This window comes from Mixophyes fleayi, chromosome 6 (genome assembly GCF_038048845.1).
Source record: "Mixophyes fleayi isolate aMixFle1 chromosome 6, aMixFle1.hap1, whole genome shotgun sequence".
Lineage (NCBI taxonomy): Eukaryota > Metazoa > Chordata > Amphibia > Anura > Limnodynastidae > Mixophyes > Mixophyes fleayi.
This window is the reverse complement of record NC_134407.1, coordinates 75191502-75209292: the sequence shown is the minus strand read 5'-3', so window position 1 is coordinate 75209292 and position 17791 is coordinate 75191502. Positions and strand designations below refer to the sequence as shown.

General features: G+C 42.3%; 1 protein-coding gene across 2 annotated transcripts in view; it reads left to right on the top strand.

Annotated features, from left to right (window-relative positions):
* Positions 1–343: 343 nt before the first annotated feature.
* KCNJ16 (potassium inwardly rectifying channel subfamily J member 16) overlaps positions 344–17791 on the top strand; it is a 59579-nt gene continuing 42131 nt past the window's right edge. The window contains exon 1 of one of the 2 annotated variants that reach the window (XM_075216864.1): positions 344–425. The gene's annotated coding sequence lies outside the window, so the exon portion shown is untranslated. Of the gene's footprint in view, positions 426–6820; positions 7013–17791 lie in introns of those variants that run through there. The other variant, XM_075216866.1, reaches the window with a different exon arrangement.

Here is a 17791-nt window from a genome sequence, read left to right as displayed (position 1 = left end):
TCCCGGGGAACATGCAATAAATGTTAAAACGTGGCTTGGGGTTTCTTAGCCCTTTAACTATATAGCCAAACTTATTGCACTAGGAAAAAGTATAAAATACAGAAACAAAAACAATTTTCACCTAATTGACAAGAATGCCTGAATAAAAACATCTAACAACATATTGTTATTTTACTTGAGTTGCCAGAGAACAAAATAAAGAGCACACAGAATAAGCAAGGAAAGGAATCTTCCAACAATTCAGCAAAAAGTCAATCACTTCACACATAGATAAACAAGGTCAGATCATTCAACAAGGGTAAATATTTAACTGAAATTCCTGATTGCTACATTGTAACAAGGAAGAGACTTTCTTATAGTGTTACAGCTAGGAGAGCGCAGTACAGCAGCCAGCGTGAAATAAAAGTTCTGCAGAGAGAACCCAGGTAAGAGGGAGATATTCTGATTATCAAAAATATATACTTGCGGGGGTATCATTTACTACAGCATGTACTTTTCCTGAGTTTGTTGGATCCGAGTTTTCTTCCAGCCTGTTTGATCAGGGGCATAAAAAAAACATAAACAGCCTCTCATGTTTTCTCATACATCATTGGACAGGGTTGAGGCACAATACGGAAGCACCAATGCATTAAACGTTATGTTTACTGTTTATTCCCCTTTGGATCTTCCTTTGCAAAATTAGTAACAAGCTTAAGAAAAGTGAGGGGAGCAAGGCTACTTTTTTCATGGGAATTAACCTTTCATTTCCTGGAGCAATCCGTATATCGCAACATTAAGAAACCTAATAAACAAATTGATCGTTTTTCCATTTTGGATTACTTTGTCACTTTGTAAGTTCTGCATGGCTCTGTCAGAATTCTTACATTCAATTTATCTGGTCATGCTAGAACTGTTTCCCTTAATAATGTTAATAAAGAAATACAAAAAGTCAAACCATGATTCTCCAGAGTGGTGATAAAAAAAAAATAATCACTTATCACTGCAATTTATCACTGACATATTGCTCGGCGATACTAGTGCAGAGCGGTAAGAACATACATACAGCTTCACTGGGCCAGTTTCTGTAATTGTGCCGTGATGGAGCCTGCATGCTGGCTCACAAATGTGCAGTGAGACTGAAATCCCAAATGTGGGCTGTCACTTCCACTTAGTTATACAAACAAATTACAGTTTTAAAAAAAAAAGATAAAATTTATTTTAAAAATTATTTAAAAAACAAAACAAAAACATTTATACATTAAAAGATACTTTATTCAGAGATTGTAATATTTCTATTACGCTATCCCCACCCTGAGATGTCGATAACAAAACAAGTACTGTGGCCATACTTGTTCCGCCGTAAATCTTGATAAATAGGCCTTGTGTGAAGGCATGGAAAGCCATATATACCCTTTATGTATTGGGCAAAGCCTTCTTTGTAAAAAAAAACTTGTATTCTCTCCATTGTATATCTATCACTAAAATGCTCTCGGCTTCATAAATTGGTCACTAAAATAGACTCCTTATGGATTACTGGTAAGATGGGGTAGTTTAGCATTTGATAATGGCTCTTTGAAATAATAATTGTTCATATTTTGGCTGTGTACAACAATGACCACATGGTTCAGCCATACCCTCTTTTCTATTGTGGTGTGTTGCTACATGAGCCTGGTTTACCCTTTTGTGTTTACCCCCTAGCTCAAAAGTTGCCAGTTTTGTCTGTCTGCTGGTTATGTCTAAGCACTACCTACCTGGGTTACTACAGCGCATTGCAGTGATGGAACTACTGCAACTACAAGGGGCTGCTGCTAGGAGGCTCAGAGATGACGGTCCCTGCACATGCTCAGAAGCGAACAGCAGGGGTGACATAAAATCACCAGACCCTACCCCAAAATGTTGCTATAATCCAGGGCCTATTGCCTTATTGCAGTAACTATAACTACCTATCATCATAATGATCATTTATTCATATAGCGCCACTAATTCTGTAGCATTGTCAGAGAACTCACATCAGCTCCTGCCCCATTGGAGCTTACAATCTATTTAACTCACATATTATATAATGAAACAACCCAGGAAAAGATTAGGTCTGTGCGCTGCCTTCTGCTCCCTCTGTCAGCTTATTATACAACTTTACCATGTGCACATCACTGTATTGAGTGACATGTGAGCATACATGACCGCTCATTAAAATACATACCTCCCACCCGTCTCGATTTAGGTGAGACTGTCCTGATTTGAGCACTTTGTCCCGCTGTGCTGATCAGGATAGCTTTGTCCTGATCAGTGGGAAGTTTGGGAGAGATTCTGTCCACTTCTGCTCTGCATGGCAGAGCAGTGGTGAACGGGTGCTCCGTGCACTGGTGAGGTTTGGAGGGGAAGACGAAACATGACAGGGTAGTGCTTCAAAAGCCCTGTCCAGCTGCTAGAGGGACAAACGTTGGTATGTATCAAAATATGAATTTACATGTCCTCTGAGCAGGTGTAAAAATTAATCTATCACATTCAACATTTTGTTTTTGTCCCTCTCCTGATGCGGAAAATGGGCCTACCAAGGCAGTTTTTTAGAGGCATATGCTTTAATATATGCCAGGGAGATGTAAGGAAAAGCTAAATCTGTAATAGGGGACCCAGTTATTTAAAATAATAAAGTAAAGGATTCCCACAGTTCGCCTAGTCATTCTTTGGGTGGAAAATAAAATACTCTAAAACTAAATTTACCTTTTTTTTCACATTATTAGTGCTAAAACATACTGGCCCTGATTCATTAAGGAAAGTAAAGCAAAAAATGGAGTAACTTTGTACCTTGACAAATTCATGTTGCAATGGTGGGAGATGTACATTTAAAATGTGATGGCAGATTTATAGTTGGGGAAGAGCATATACTAGATCAACTTTAAATTTCAGTGTAAAAATAAAGCTATCAAGTATTTGTGTGCTAGATGAAAAAACAGCCATTATTTATCTTATGTGCAAAATAATAAACTAATTTGCACCCCTTGCATTGTAATATGGTTTGTCCAGGAGAAAACTTACTCCTTTTTTTGCCTTACTATTCTTAATGACTCAGGCCCACAATAATTAATGTCATATGTTCAGCGCAAGTTCTTAAAGCCTGGTAAATGTGCTTTAAAGCTGATTAAGAAAAATTAAGTGAATAGACCTATAGACACACTTTCTGACAATAGTTTGCTTTGCATCAATTTCGACATGGTAGAACTCATTATAATGGGAGCACTCATTATAATGGGAGCACTCATTATAATGGGAGCTCTCATTAAGTACATAGCACACAATGTTGTGAGGAGGCTTTGAGAACAGGCTGCAAACACAAAATACATGGTTTTATCTATGCTTTCAACAGGTGTTATTTTCCAATGACCATGTGTACGAGTCCTTGCATCTACTAAAAAAGTAGTATCAGCTCATTTTGTTAACTAATTTGCCTTTTTTACTGCCCCCACGACCTGCTGCATTAAATGGCTTCCCTGTGTGCTCTCGCTATATGCTTCACTTTAAATATTGACTTTGATGGACATTTATGTCTATCCCATAATGTTATCAGCCTTTAGTGTACCCGAAGTTGATCTGCAGATAAGTACACCATGGCAAACAACTACAAATACAATCTCTAAACAACAGGTCCCATGGAGCCAGATTATAATGAAGTGAAATTTCCTTTTTTGGAATCTCCTTTGGTGACCTGGAAGGTGCCATATGCTGTATATACTGACCATTCTATATACAGAAAGGGTAATTTAAGAACCTAAGCCATGGACCAAGGGTCTGGCCTATTTGTCCACAGATAAATGTGGAGCAACTAAGTTTTAAATACGCACTGTAGGATAGACACATTAATGTACAAAAACTGCTAAAACAAACCTTTGGCAGAATGACATATGTATATAGCTGGAAGGGTTAAAGTTTGTTTGTCATTACTAAATTTATATGGTTCCATAGGACTTATAAGCTCACCCAACAATGAAACGGTGAAAAGCAGCATTTCTCATGACATTTTCCCAAGTCCCAAGCATAATAAAGGGTAAATATAATTACATAGTTAGTCCATGTCTGATAAAAGACACAGGCCCATCAGGTTCAACCTGTCATAAAGTTTTATTGTGTTGATCCAGAGGAGCTCGCCAATTGAGCCCCACAGGGAAAATAGGAAAAAACAACAACAGATAATTGATACATTTACTGGCTTAATAAATCCTCTATTAATTAGAGCTACATATACCATTTCTTGTAAGACAGCCATCCAATCTATTTTAAGTGCTAAAATATCCCAAGAAAATGTGTAATTCCTCTGTCTCCTTACTTTCAATTAAACAAGAAGCATATTGGGGGACAATTGGAAAAATGTCAATTAATGGCACATGGGTGGAGCAAAATGCGACACCTGGGCTTGCCTAGCGGAGATGCAGATAGATGATGACCATGCTTCTTGTGGGAATGTACTTACTTATGCTCCAGTTTGTACCAGTAGGTGCAGCTAGAGATTTATAGATGAGCGGTGCAGTGTAAATTATTGTCATTTACTCTACAGCTCTGACATACTATGCAGCGCTGTGCACTGAGGAGATCATGAAAAATACAAATTCTAAACACTGAAACAAAAAAAAGTTGCAGATACATGAGGAAGCGGAATAACAATTATAGCAACTGGACAGGAAAGTGCATGTTTTTATTAAAAGGCGGCAGAATTATTAGCCTCCAATAATGAAGCAATCCTTGGTGGATGACATTCCTGTGCAGCTACCGGTGGTGCGTCATGGGTTGAATGGGGAAAGACAGTGGGAGGAATAGACAGGAAACATGAATCAGTCACTGTAGAAACCAAATAATTGTCATTTGCTGTAAAGCATACCTGGCCTTTACCATTTATAATAACTGAACCTCCATTTTCTTCTGGCTGTGGAGAAGAGATTTGCCTTCGTGGAGTAGCTGTGAGTAGCCTTATGTCTAACTCATACTTGCCAACTTTTGAATGTTGCCAGATCTCCCGGAGGAGAGGTGAGTGTGTGAGGACAGAGGGGTCATGCCTCAATGAATAATGACATTTGGCACGCCCCCCAGTGATGCAATGATGCAAACGTATCATTTTAACACAGGGGCGGGTCAAAATGAAGCGATTTCCAGAGAATTGCATCATGGAGGTTCCAAATCCTGCCCACTTCATGAGGAAGTGGGAAAATGTGGGAGAGTGACCTGGGCGGATTTTGGGAGTCTCCCAGACATTCTGAGAGAGTGGGCAAGTATGGTCTAACTTCAGTATCATGCTCTCTGCGGGCAAGAGAGCCAGGATTTATGTACCCCAAAATGCCATTTCACCACTTTTTTCAGGTGTAGGAACTGCATTTGATCACATCCCTGCCCTTCACTGCTGCCAATCACTGCTACAGTAGTTGCTGGTCCCCCTTTTTGTTAAGGATATTCCAATGTCACAAGTTACTTGGTGCAGATATTGCAGGTAAGGAGGAAGGCATATGGGGCACATGCAGGTATGAAAGGGGTTATGCGAGGGACATACTGGTTGGGTGGATGTCATGTGAGGCACAGCAGATGAGGACAGGGGTATGTGGGGCACAGGCTATGAGATGGGGTTATGTGGGGCACATACTGGTGTTGTGGATGGCATGTGAGGCACAGCAGGTGAGGACAGTGGTATGTGGGGCACAGGCTAATGAGATGGGGGCATGTGGGGCACATACTGGTAAGGTGGATGGCATGTTAGGCACAGCAGGTGAAGACAGGGGTATGTGGGGCACAGCAGGTGAGGACAGGGATATCTGGGGCACAGGCTGGTGAGATGAGTGACATATTGGGCAATAAATGGGTAATATACAGGAACGTAAGACCTTAGCTGTATTATTACAGCTGTATAAGTGATTGTTTTTAACTTTTAAATATTTAAAACTGTTCCTGGCTCATTATTGTGATTTATTTGTAATTTTATAAAAGAAATGTATTTGACCATGCCGTGTGTTTATTATGTGGGGTGGAATTGGGGGTTGGGGCATGAACTATATGTCATCATGGCCGACGACAGCTTTGTGCGCCTTTTCTTTTTTTGTTTAGCACTTAATTAAAAATCCTAAAAAAAAATAAAAATCAAATCTGGTGATTTAATTAATGTTTAAACACACAATAAAAGAAGGTATGTATTCAATAAAAATATAATCAAAGTTTGATTATATTTTAATTTAATGCCTCATCCCAGAGTACCCACTTTTACTATATACACCTTCTTTTCTCGTGTGTTTTAAACTATATTGCAATCTATGTATGGGTGCACCTTCAAATGTGTATATAAATAATATTCTGGGTGGATATTCCAGAGAAACGAACCATACATAGTGCAGTTAGCATTCTCTTTACTTTGTGGGATTTAATTAATGTGCCTTGGATGTTAAGTTGTGAACGGGAAAATGTCTCCTTATTTCTCAGTACAAGATCACAACAAGGTTTGTTGACTGTGAGTGTTGACAGGCAATGAGTGAAATAGCTAACTCAAAATTCTATGGACTTTTCTTAAGCTATAAATAGTAATTGTCATATACTCCATGATTTTGTAGTTTAGTTGAATCACTTAAGCAGTACAAGCAGTACATTTGTCTCCTCATATAACTTGGCTTCTGTTGTATTCTAAAGTGAAAATAAATAGCGTCTTTGCTTTTTTCACAAATAAGCTTTACAATGTCAGTGTTAGGTGAGCACAAATATTTGCTTTTGTGCGTGGGAACATTCCAGCTTAATAGCACGTTAGTTGACTCTCTTGTGAGTTGTGTAGTATAGTTGTGTTTCCGTGTCTGTGGCCTGCAGGTGTTTAAGGCACAAGAGTTGGAAGAATATGATCGGGGTTCCCAGGAAAATGCTCAAGACAGGTTTTGGTTCGATGAGCTGCACTCCTTGGCTAGAGAGAGAGGGGAGAGAGATTGTGGCCCAGAGCTGAGAGTTAAGGAAAAATGTCTGGCTAATACATGGTTAATCATGTTGCTTTGTCATCAGTCACGTTACTCAGGACAGCCAGGTGGGTGAAATTTCATAGGTTTCTAATATGCTTTGATCTGCCCAATGAGGTTGTAGTCTCTATATTTTATTTTTTTAATAAGGTACTAAGGATGGCAACTTGCCAGAGGTCAGAGTGAAAAGATTGGAGGAACTGTTGCTGTATTTACTACGTGAATATGTTGGTGTATATGCACTCATGCACTAGTACGGAGCACAATGCAGTTTGACTAGTGTAAACATATTGTTCTATGTCAGTGTTGGCTAACCTGTGACACTCCAGGTATTTTGCGAAACTACAAGTCCCAGCATGCTCTGCCAGCTATCAGCTAGCTATCTACTGGCAAAGCATGCTGGGGCTTGTAGTTTCACAACACCTTGAGTGTCACGTTAGCCATCACTGTTCTATGTAATCCAGTCAGAGTTAAATGTAGCTCTTGTAGTGTGTGAATGTTTAAAAACTATAGCTTATAGTTATGTTTTATTTTGTAGCAATTCTTGAATGTTATTAGTTTATAGATACTATAATACTGGGGTCTACTTATGAACAGTTTTATTATCGCATCCCCTTATATATCTATGAAGTTGCAGCCAGCATTATAAGAGGCTTCTCTCTATTTAACAAGTACCTCTGCGGTACTGTAGTGGTACGATACCTGTTCTACTGATGCCATCTCAGGTTGGGGTTAACCAGGGGCGCACAGAGGATTTTTCAGGGGGGGTTTCCTCCACCCCCGAAAAAAATAATAATCCTAGAGACCCGTTTCGGCTGCACTGTAGTATACAGCAGCCGCGGCGCTGTCAAAGAAGCGTCCGTGGCAGTGCTGTATACAATACAGCACCGCCGCGGACGCTTCTTAAACAGCGCCGCGGCTGCTGTATACTACAGTGCCAATATCTAGGGCACTTTTTAGCGGACGGGGGGGGTGGGGTTCTGGAGACCCAGAAACCCCCCTGCATGAGCCACTGGTTAACAGAACAAAAGCATTAACACATAGTTGTATTCTTAAAATATTGTAATAATAATTCATATTTTTTGATAAATTATCCTCTTCATAAATATATGCATTGACCATTCTGTTTATGGCGGATTGTAGACCCCTCAATGTTATCCTTTTAATGTTTGCTACAACACATTTGGTATGCTATTCAAAGGGGTAGGGTACATGATTGCAACAGAGCTAATGTCGGCAGGCTAAATGCTGACACTTACATTGTGCAGACAGGTTGACAAAGTCGTCAGTGTGATTGGCGACATTATCAATGTCACCAATCACAAAGCCGACATTAAAGGAGCAGTGCCGCCGGGTCCGGGGTATAGCCTCCGGATCCAGATAAGTGCCTCCATTACCTCCTTCACAATTATGACCGCCACCAATTCAGAGAACTTTAAATGTATTGTTTTTGTTCTTAAGCAATTATCAGATGGCCTGAGAGCTAGTAGCTTGTACTGAATAGAAACACCAACCATTCCCACCCTTGGGCCAAACATGTCCAGCAGATAGGACAGTGCCCTAAATCTGCTGAAATTGGTTGGGAGATATATGCAAATCACTAAGCATTCTAGCCCACTAATCTTGTGCTTCCTAGTAACTTTAGAGAACTCAGAAATGAGCTCTTTGACTTGTGGTTTATCTTACTATTGATAAGACATGACTCTTAATTTTAAAATTCCATTATGCTCCACTTTTACCACATATTGCATTTATTACTTATCATATTATTCATTTTTTAGCATTGTATTTATATTGTAATCCTATATATTATTATTCTGATAGTGTCATTGGTTTTGTGAATACCCCAATGCTGTAATTTTATATGCCCTAATAATGTAGTACTCTTTATTTATGTCAGGCGCCGTCTCCGCACTGACACCTGGTGCAGGAGACGGACGCCTGCACCTTCCAAGCAACCCCGTGCTGTTGCCTAGCAGCGAGACGCTATCTCTGCTCACCTGTTTGCAGCCAGCATGTCTTACCGCCAAAATCTCCCTAACCCTATCAGGAGGCACCTTAGGGTATATAAGGCAGCCTCTGACACATGTCTAGTGCCAGAGTATTAGGTCTTCAGCCTTGCTCCAGCATTTGTTCCTGTGTTGCTGTTATTTGGATTCTGATCCCGGCTTGTTCCTGACTTCTCCTTGGTTCCTGATTCTGGCTTTGACTGATATTTGGTATTGACCCGGCTTCCTGACCATTCTCCTGCTTCTGATTTGGCTATATCCGTTCCTCTGGTTTTGACCGCGATTCAGTTCAGAACTCTCGCCTCTGAACTGAACTGGAACAATGAGGCCCTTATAGCTACCTTCTGGCAGGGGCTGACAGATCGGATCAAGGACGAGTTGGTCTCCAGGGATTTACCAGCTACCCTAGATGATCTGATCTCCTTATGCATCAAGGTCGTCGATATCCGGTATTTGGAGCGTAATCAGGAACGAGAACAATCTCGATGGGCTAGTCCACGTTTGGTCTCCACTTTTCAGAACCCACCAATTCTACCTGAGGAGCCCATGCAGATCGGGCGTTCGCGTCTAACTGTGGAGGAGTGGGAATGAAGGTTTAAAAACCATCTATGCCTCTACTGCGCTGACCCCTCTCACATTCTATCTCAGTGTCCCAAGAGACCGGGGAAACGCCAGATCCTAGTCGGTGTCGGGAAAGCTGGTTTAGGACTGAGTACATCTTCCCCTTATTCCCCAGACAAGATGGACTTTTTGATGCCCATCATCATCCATGCTTCCCAGGGTCCGGTTTCCCTTCGTGGATTCAGGGGCAGCTGGAAACTTTATTTCTGCATCGTTAGCAGCTAACCTTCATCTCCCTCTGGAATCATTATTGCAACCCTTGGTTCTGACAGCGGTGGATGGTAACAGAGTGGCCAATGGATCTATCTCTCAGGCCACCCGGCCGATCCGACTGCAAGTTGGTCTCCTCCATTTTGAATGGAACTTGTTTCTAGTCCTTCCACAGACTGTTAATCCGGTAATATTAGGACTACCCTGGTTAAGGGACCATTCACCCCAATTTGATTGGCATCATGCTCAGGTTACTTCCTGGGGTCCGCTCTGCGCTGATCGATGCCTCAATAACCTACCTATTAGATGTCACGCTCTCAGACCCAGTCTTGGGTTGCCATCTGAATACGCTGCCTTCGTGGATGTCTTCAGTAAGACTGCCGCTGAGACTCTTCCACCCCACCGTCCTTGTGATTGTTCCATTGAACTTATTCCTGGAGAAAGGATTCCTCGTAGCAGAATGTACTCTCTGTCCCTCCCTGAGACTCGAGCCATGACCGAGTATGTATCTGAAAACCTCGAACGAGGATTTATTAGAAAATCTTCCTCACCTGCCGGTGCAAGATTTTTTTTTGTAAAGAAGAAGGATGGTTCTCTAAGACCATGCATCGACTACAGACTACTCAATGCCATTACCGTGAAGAACAGGTACCCTATACCCCTGGTTTCCGAGTTATTCGATCAGATCAAAGGTGCCACAATATTCACCAAACTAGACCTCAGGGGCGCCTATAATTTGATTAGGATTCGTGAGGGCGATAATTGGAAGACCGCTTTTAACACTCGGGATGGCCACTATGAATACCTGGTGATGCCTTTTGGCCTATGCAATGCCCCAGCGGTCTTCCAGGAGTTTATTAACGACATCTTCCGAGACCTACTCTATCTCTCAGTTGTTGTCTATCTGGATGACATACTTATATTCTCCAGAGACTTAGAATCCCATAGAGGTCACGTCAAGGAGGTTCTCTCTCGACTACTTTCCAACCACCTTTACTGCAAACTGGAGAAGTGTGTCTTTGAAGCCTCTCAGGTCCACTTCCTGGGATATATTGTGTCCGGTGCTGGTCTTTCCATGGATCCTGAGAAAGTGGCTGCCATTCTCAATTGGCCACAACCATTGGGCCTTAAGGCGATCCAACGCTTTATTGGCTTCGCCAATTATTATCGGCACTTTATCCAAGACTTTTCAACACTCATCTCTCCCATTACTGCTCTCACCCGCAAGGGAGCAGCAAAATTATGGTCTGCCGAAGCCCTCAGGGCCTTCCAGTCATTAAAAAGGGCGTTCTCCTCCGCCCCTATTTTGCTACAACCTGACTTCTCTCTGCCTTTCTTTGTTGAAGTTGATGCATCCTCCATTGGCATAGAAGCCATTCTTTCACAGAAAGATTCCGATGGAAAGTTTCATCCCTGTGGTTTCTGTTCCAGGAGATTTACCTCCAGCGAATTAAACTATGGTATCGGGGATAAAGAGTTATTGGCCATCAAAACAGCACTAGAGGAGTGGAGACATTTGCTAGAGTGGGCTGAGCATCCTGTTACTGTCTACACGGACCATAAGAACTTAACGTACTTGCAAACAGCTCAGTGTCTTAACCCACGTCAGGCCCGCTGGTCCTTGTTTTTTGCCCGTTTTAATCTCATTTTGACCTTTCGACCTGGGGTTAAGAATATCAGGGCGGATGCTCTCTCCCGGTCATTTGATGATAAAGATCTTCAACCCGCCCCCACCCCCAGAACCATCTTGGATCCTACTACCATTGTGGCCCTCACCAGAACTTCAACCAAGGTTCCTCCTCCTGGTCGCTCCTTTCTCACTTCCAGGCTTCGGCCTAAGGCTCTCAAGTGGGCCCATGATTCTCTGTTTGCCGGGCATGCGGGTGTTAAGAAGACCTTCTTGTTGATTTCTAGGCATTATTGGTGGCCCTCTATCTGGGCGGAGGTTAAGGCCTATGTTGCCGCATGTGGAATCTGTGCCAGACACAAGACACCTAGGCAGTCTCCTGCAGGACCCTTGGTACCACTTCCTATTCCGGAGAGACCATGGACTAGTATTTCTATGGATTTCATCACCGATTTACCAGCTAGCCATGGATTCAAAACTATCTGGGTGGTAGTGGATAGATTTTCCAAGTTGGCACAATTCATACCTCTCAAGGGACTTCCTTCGGCTTCTATCCTTGCTAACCTCTTCATCAAGGAGATTTTCCGTCTTCACGGCTGTCCCAAGGATATTATCTCGGATAGAGGAGTACAGTTTGTGTCCAAGTTCTGGAGATCATTCTGCAGAGAGTTGGGGGTCAATCTAAAGTTTTCCTCAGGGTACCGCCCTCAAACCAACGGCCAAACGGAGAGGGTCAACCAAGACTTGGAACAATTTCTCAGGACCTACTCTTCGGGTAATCAGGCTGAATGGAGTCGTTTCTTGTGTTGGGCAGAATTTTTTCATAATAACCAGGTGCATGTATCTACTGGTTCGTCTCCAATTTTTTCTTACCTATGGGTTTCACCCTCTCCTTCCTGAACTTTCCCAACCTGGTTCAGCGATGCCGGCCGTGCAGAATCTCATTTAGGACTTTTCTCAAATATGGTCTCAGGCGAAGTCCAAATTATTGGATTCTTCCCAACGCTACAAAGCTAGCGCCGATCGTCGCCGTAGACCAGTCCCCAGACTTCGAGTTGGGGACAAAGTGTGGTTATCCACATGGAATTTAAGACTTCGAGTTCCCACCATGAAGCTCGCACCCTGTTATATCGGACCATTTCAAATAACTCAAGTTATAAATCCCGTGACATTCAAACTCCTTCTTCCTCCATCACTCAAGATTCACAATGTGTTTCATATTGCTCTACTTAAACCCCTCGTTCTCAACAGATTTGTCAAAAGAACACCACCCCCGGTCCCAGTAAAGACTGATCATGGGGAAGAATATGAGATCAATCAGATTCTGGATTTCCGGATCTCCAAGGGTTGCCACCAATATCTTGTTGACTGGAGGGGTTATGGCCCAGAGGAGAGATCTTGGATCGATATACAAGAGATACATGCCCCTCGCTTATTGGCCAAATTCAAGAAGGAGAGAGAGGCGACCTTGCAAGCCCTGAAAAAGAAGAAAGGGGAGAGTACTGTCAGGCGCCGTCTCCGCACTGACACTTGGTGCAGGAGACGGACGCCTGCACCTTCCAAGCAACCCCGTCCTGTTGCCTAGCAGCCGGAAGCTATCTCTGCTCACCTATCTGCAGCCAGCATGTCTTACCGCCAAAATCTCCCTAACCCTATCAGGAGGCACCTTAGGGTATATAAGGCAGCCTCTGACACATGTCTAGTGCCAGAGTATTAGGTCTTCAGCCTTGCTCCAGCGTTTGTTCCTGTGTTGCTATTATTTGGATTCTGACCCCGGCTTGTTCCTGACTTCTCCTTGGTTCCTGATTCTGGCTTTGACTGATATTTGGTATTGACCCGGCTTCCTGACCATTCTCCTGCTTCTGATTTGGCTATATCCGTTCCTCTGGTTTTGACCCGGCTTGCTGACTACTCTTCCATCCTGCATCCTGGTGGGCTCTCACCGTTGCCTCAATTGTTACCTCGCCAGCTGACTGATACTGAGGGCCGCGGCCTGCTCGTCCCTTGCAGCGAAGTCCATACCTCCTTGCGGGGGTTCCTGGTGAAAACCAGGGGCGTGTTAGGCTCCGCGCCACAGTACTCAGTAGCGCCAACTGCTGGCAGGTATCATCAATTCCACCTAGTGATTCTGACAATTTACCAATTTCTGAACATTAGTCATATACTCCCTTATAGCAGGATAGTACTTCTATGACTGCGTTTACCATACATTATCAGTTCTTAGCTATAGATAGAGTAGTTTTAGGTTAGTGTAATGGATGATTAGGAATCAGTGTTTACAGTTGACCTGTGCAAATATGCAGCAACCGTCAGCAACATATAAGTAATGAGCATTTGCCTATCTAGAGTAAGTTAGACAAGGAACAGAAATTGCTGATTTAAAAGTTTAGTGTACACTTGCACCTTTGAACAATGTTAGGCAGGGTACACATTGGAGAATTTTACGACCGATGTATTATCTACAACGATTATACCTACGACTGTCGGCCCGATTGCTCGGGCGATTCATGCTTACACACTAGACAAGTTTTAAATGATTAACAAAAGACCGACCATCCAGCAGCGACTTTTCATAGACATATTGTTGTGTTAAAAGTTAAAAGTTTGAGGAACTATCAGGAGTGGGCAGCACGGTGGCTTAGTGGTTAGCACTTCTGCCTCTCAGCACTGGGGTTATGAGTTCAATTCCCGACCATGGCCTTATCATTGCCTTATCTCTCAGCAAATTGCGTCATTTTGGCTGCAAACGCATCATTATATAGGGGGGGGCGGGGTCAAATGCCGTGATTCCCTGAGAATCGTGGGATTTTGGATCTAATTCTGCCCACTTCACTAGGAAGTCTCCAGATTGGGAAGGCTGCCATACCTACCCGGAATCTGGGAGTTGGCAAGTATGATGTAATGGTGTGTGTAAGCAAATGCGAAGTATGTAGACTGAGCCTCAGACGAACATGTGACTATTAGAAGACGGGAAACTTGTGGGGTGCTCGACCACTGGTGTAAGTTACAAACTGATGATGATGACAACTAGCTAAGATGCATCTGGCTGTAAAATGTGTCTTTTTTTTTGGATGCAATTTACATCTGCATTTTAGATGGAAATTGTATCCAGCTTTAAATGAGCCCCCTGGTCTTTTCCTCCCAAAGGCACTCAAAATAGGACTAACTAATTCTTGTATAGAGAAACTGAGAGGTGACAACATGCTTAAACGGTGCATAATAAGGGCTTTGAGCTTTCTTAATTTATTTTCAGTTGATATCTGTAACTGATGGAAACCATTTTTCTCTGTTCATCAACCTGAGTTTTATATTTAGCAAAAAAACATTCCGTTACGAAGCTGTGTTATGTATAACATGATCTTGCTGCACCTCTTGAATGTGAATATAATACCTGCTTCTTTTTGCCAACTGATGAAATCACTGAATTCTGATGCTGCAGCCAGTTCACTTAAACACAGGAAAAGTACATGAAGATAATTCTACCTAGTGCAATAGCTCTTTTTCATGTATGTGGCTTTTGATATTTCCATTTCACGGGAACATTTCCAAGCCGGATAGTGTGGGTGCAGCGCGATAATATTTAGGCTATAAAACGGCATCGCTACTGTACATAAAAGAGTATAGAGATACAGTTTCCTTTGACTTGGTTTGGCTATCTTACTTTTGTGGCTTTCTCGATATGTTACCGTGTCTGTACTGGCTGCTTTACTGTTCAACAAAGGTCTTATAATCCAGACAGAGATAAGATTTTGAGTTGTTTAAATAATTTTTTTAGAAGGCAGTGGAAAATGGCTTGTGACAACATTGGCATGCAGACAGGTCCCTGTTTTCAGTAGCAGATAAAGATATCTTTTTAGGTGAAACATGTGCCAAAATATACAGAACTATTATGAAAGGGTGCTAATTAGAAAGATTATTTTTAAGAACAAATGTCATGGCACATGTACACGTACCTCACAGAATAAACATTTCAATGCTTCTTGATAAACTGCATGAAATGTTTATAAATTGTGAGCAAAGGATTTGCATATTATAATCCGATCTGTACATCCATGGTGGGTTAAGGCACTTTGGTACCCAAAGCAAAGATGCCAAAGTGCGTCCCCATTCTCATGCATGTCACCACTTGCTCATTACACAAAAACTGCTCAAAACATCATTGCCAAATATGCTCCTCTTCACCCTTTAAAGCAGGGGTGTCCAACCTTTTAGCTTCCCTGGGCCACATTGGAAGACGACGAGTTGGTTTGGGCCGCACATAAAATACACTAACACTAATGATAGCTGATCATCCAAAAAAACATAGAAAACATAGTTAACATATTAAACTTACTTGGAAATGAAGTTAGTAAGAGTTAGGAAACCTGTTGCAGAATCATGATTAAAGCAGTAGTCCCATTACCAGCTGCAATTTAACTTACCTGCATCTGCCCCTTTGTGGAGTTCTGGGAATTAAATGCCAAACTTTTTTTTCCTCTCTTTCTGCACCCAGGAATCATTTTTTTTATTGACCAGTTTGAAATGGTCACCGATATAGGTAGCATCAGGAGGACTAATAGAAATCTACAGAGATTTAAAGATAGGGTGGCGGGAAAAATGCCTCATGGAGCAGCCTCCGATGAGGGTAACAGTGGGTGATAATTTCACCCTACTCAGCACTGCACATTTAAAATGGTTTAAAATATTAAAAATACAATCATCTCTTAATATTTATATTAGATACATACAGAGAACACAGCTAGTTCATAATTGCATGGTGCAGAAAGTCCAAATTCAGAGTAACAACAATAAGATACTGGATAATCTTTCACTGCTGCTGATAGTTCGCGCGGGTGACTCCTCTGTGCTGCGCTACGCAATGGATGTCGGGTGTGATGACGTCATCCCCCAACATTCACTGCGAGCACCGCACGGAGGAGGAGACCAGGGAGGGAGCCGGAGCGCCAGCTGACGTGACCGCAAGGTAAGTATTTTATTTTTATTTTTTTTGCAGGATATTTTTTTCATTAACAGCGTTGCCCCCTTGCCACAACCACTGGGCCACATTTGCAGGCGGGCTGGGACAACCCTGCTTTAAAGCATGGCGGCTTAGTGGTTAGCACTACTGCCGCACAGCACTGGGGTCATGAGTTCGATTCCCGACCATGGCCTTATCTGTGTGGAGTTTGTATGTTCTCCCCGTGTTTGCGTGGGTTTCCTCCGGGTGCTCCGGTTTCCTCCCACATGCCAAAAACACACTGGTAGGTTAATTGGCTGCTATCATAATTAACCATACTTTATCTCTCTCTCTCTCTCTGTGTGTATGTTAGGGGATTTAGAATGTAAGCTCCAATGGGGCAAGGACTGATGTGAGTGAGTTCTCTGTACAGCGCTGCGGAATTAGTGGCGCTATATAAATAAATGATGATGATTATGATATTGTAATAAAATAATAAAATAATAAAATACCTCCTTATAGCCCCACATTATACAATTTAAGTATTGCATTTAAAGATCTGTCCTGTATCCTGTATTATATAAATACTCTCACCCACTCTCTTGTCTGTTACATAAATTACTGGTGTGGTAGGATTTATCGGCACTGACTATGCTTTTAAAGCGGCAATGGCTGGCCCCACCGCCTCTATAATGTAATCCAGGCAGTGGGTCCAGCCATTGCCGCTTTAAAAGCGTCATTTTCACTATGGCCATTACGACTGATGTCATTTCTTGCTGTAGATATTTCTACAATTCGCATTTTAGGTCTAGAGCTAATTAAACATGCCGGAAACAGATCCTGTCTGTGATATGGTTAGTCCATATTTTCAGCTTGTCGCTCTGACAGTTTTCGGTATTTTAAGTAGGTGTAAGGTTTGTCAGCATAGTCAGTGCCAATAAAATGACTACCACCGTAAATTACACCACTTTCCTCACACAACCTGTCCAATCTAAGCTTCCGTATGCAGTGATCACTTGCCACTCAGTGATTGTCAACCACTAAAACACTGTGTTCTGACACCTTAATCTACCTATTGGGCTCAGCTTTTTATGAAGTCCTCAACCATGCGGAAACTGCTTTATCTGTGTGGTTTAGACATTTTTAAGTAAAATGTTCATTTACTAAAAGCCTAACGCAGAAGATATCAGACATATGTCCTGCATTAGGGAAAGTACCTCATTAACCGCAGTCCCCATAATAGTCAATAGGACTGCTGTCTGGGAAATTTTAGCAACTTCCGAAAAGCAAAGCATGTGCAAAGCCTCTACGCAATAGTGACGGGAGAGAAGAGACAGACAACGGCAGTTTTAAGGTAAGTAAAGTCATCACCGGGACAAGCTCCTATTGGATGCGTTGTCCCGGGTTACTTTCGTTGTGATGACAGATGACAATTAATGGGGCA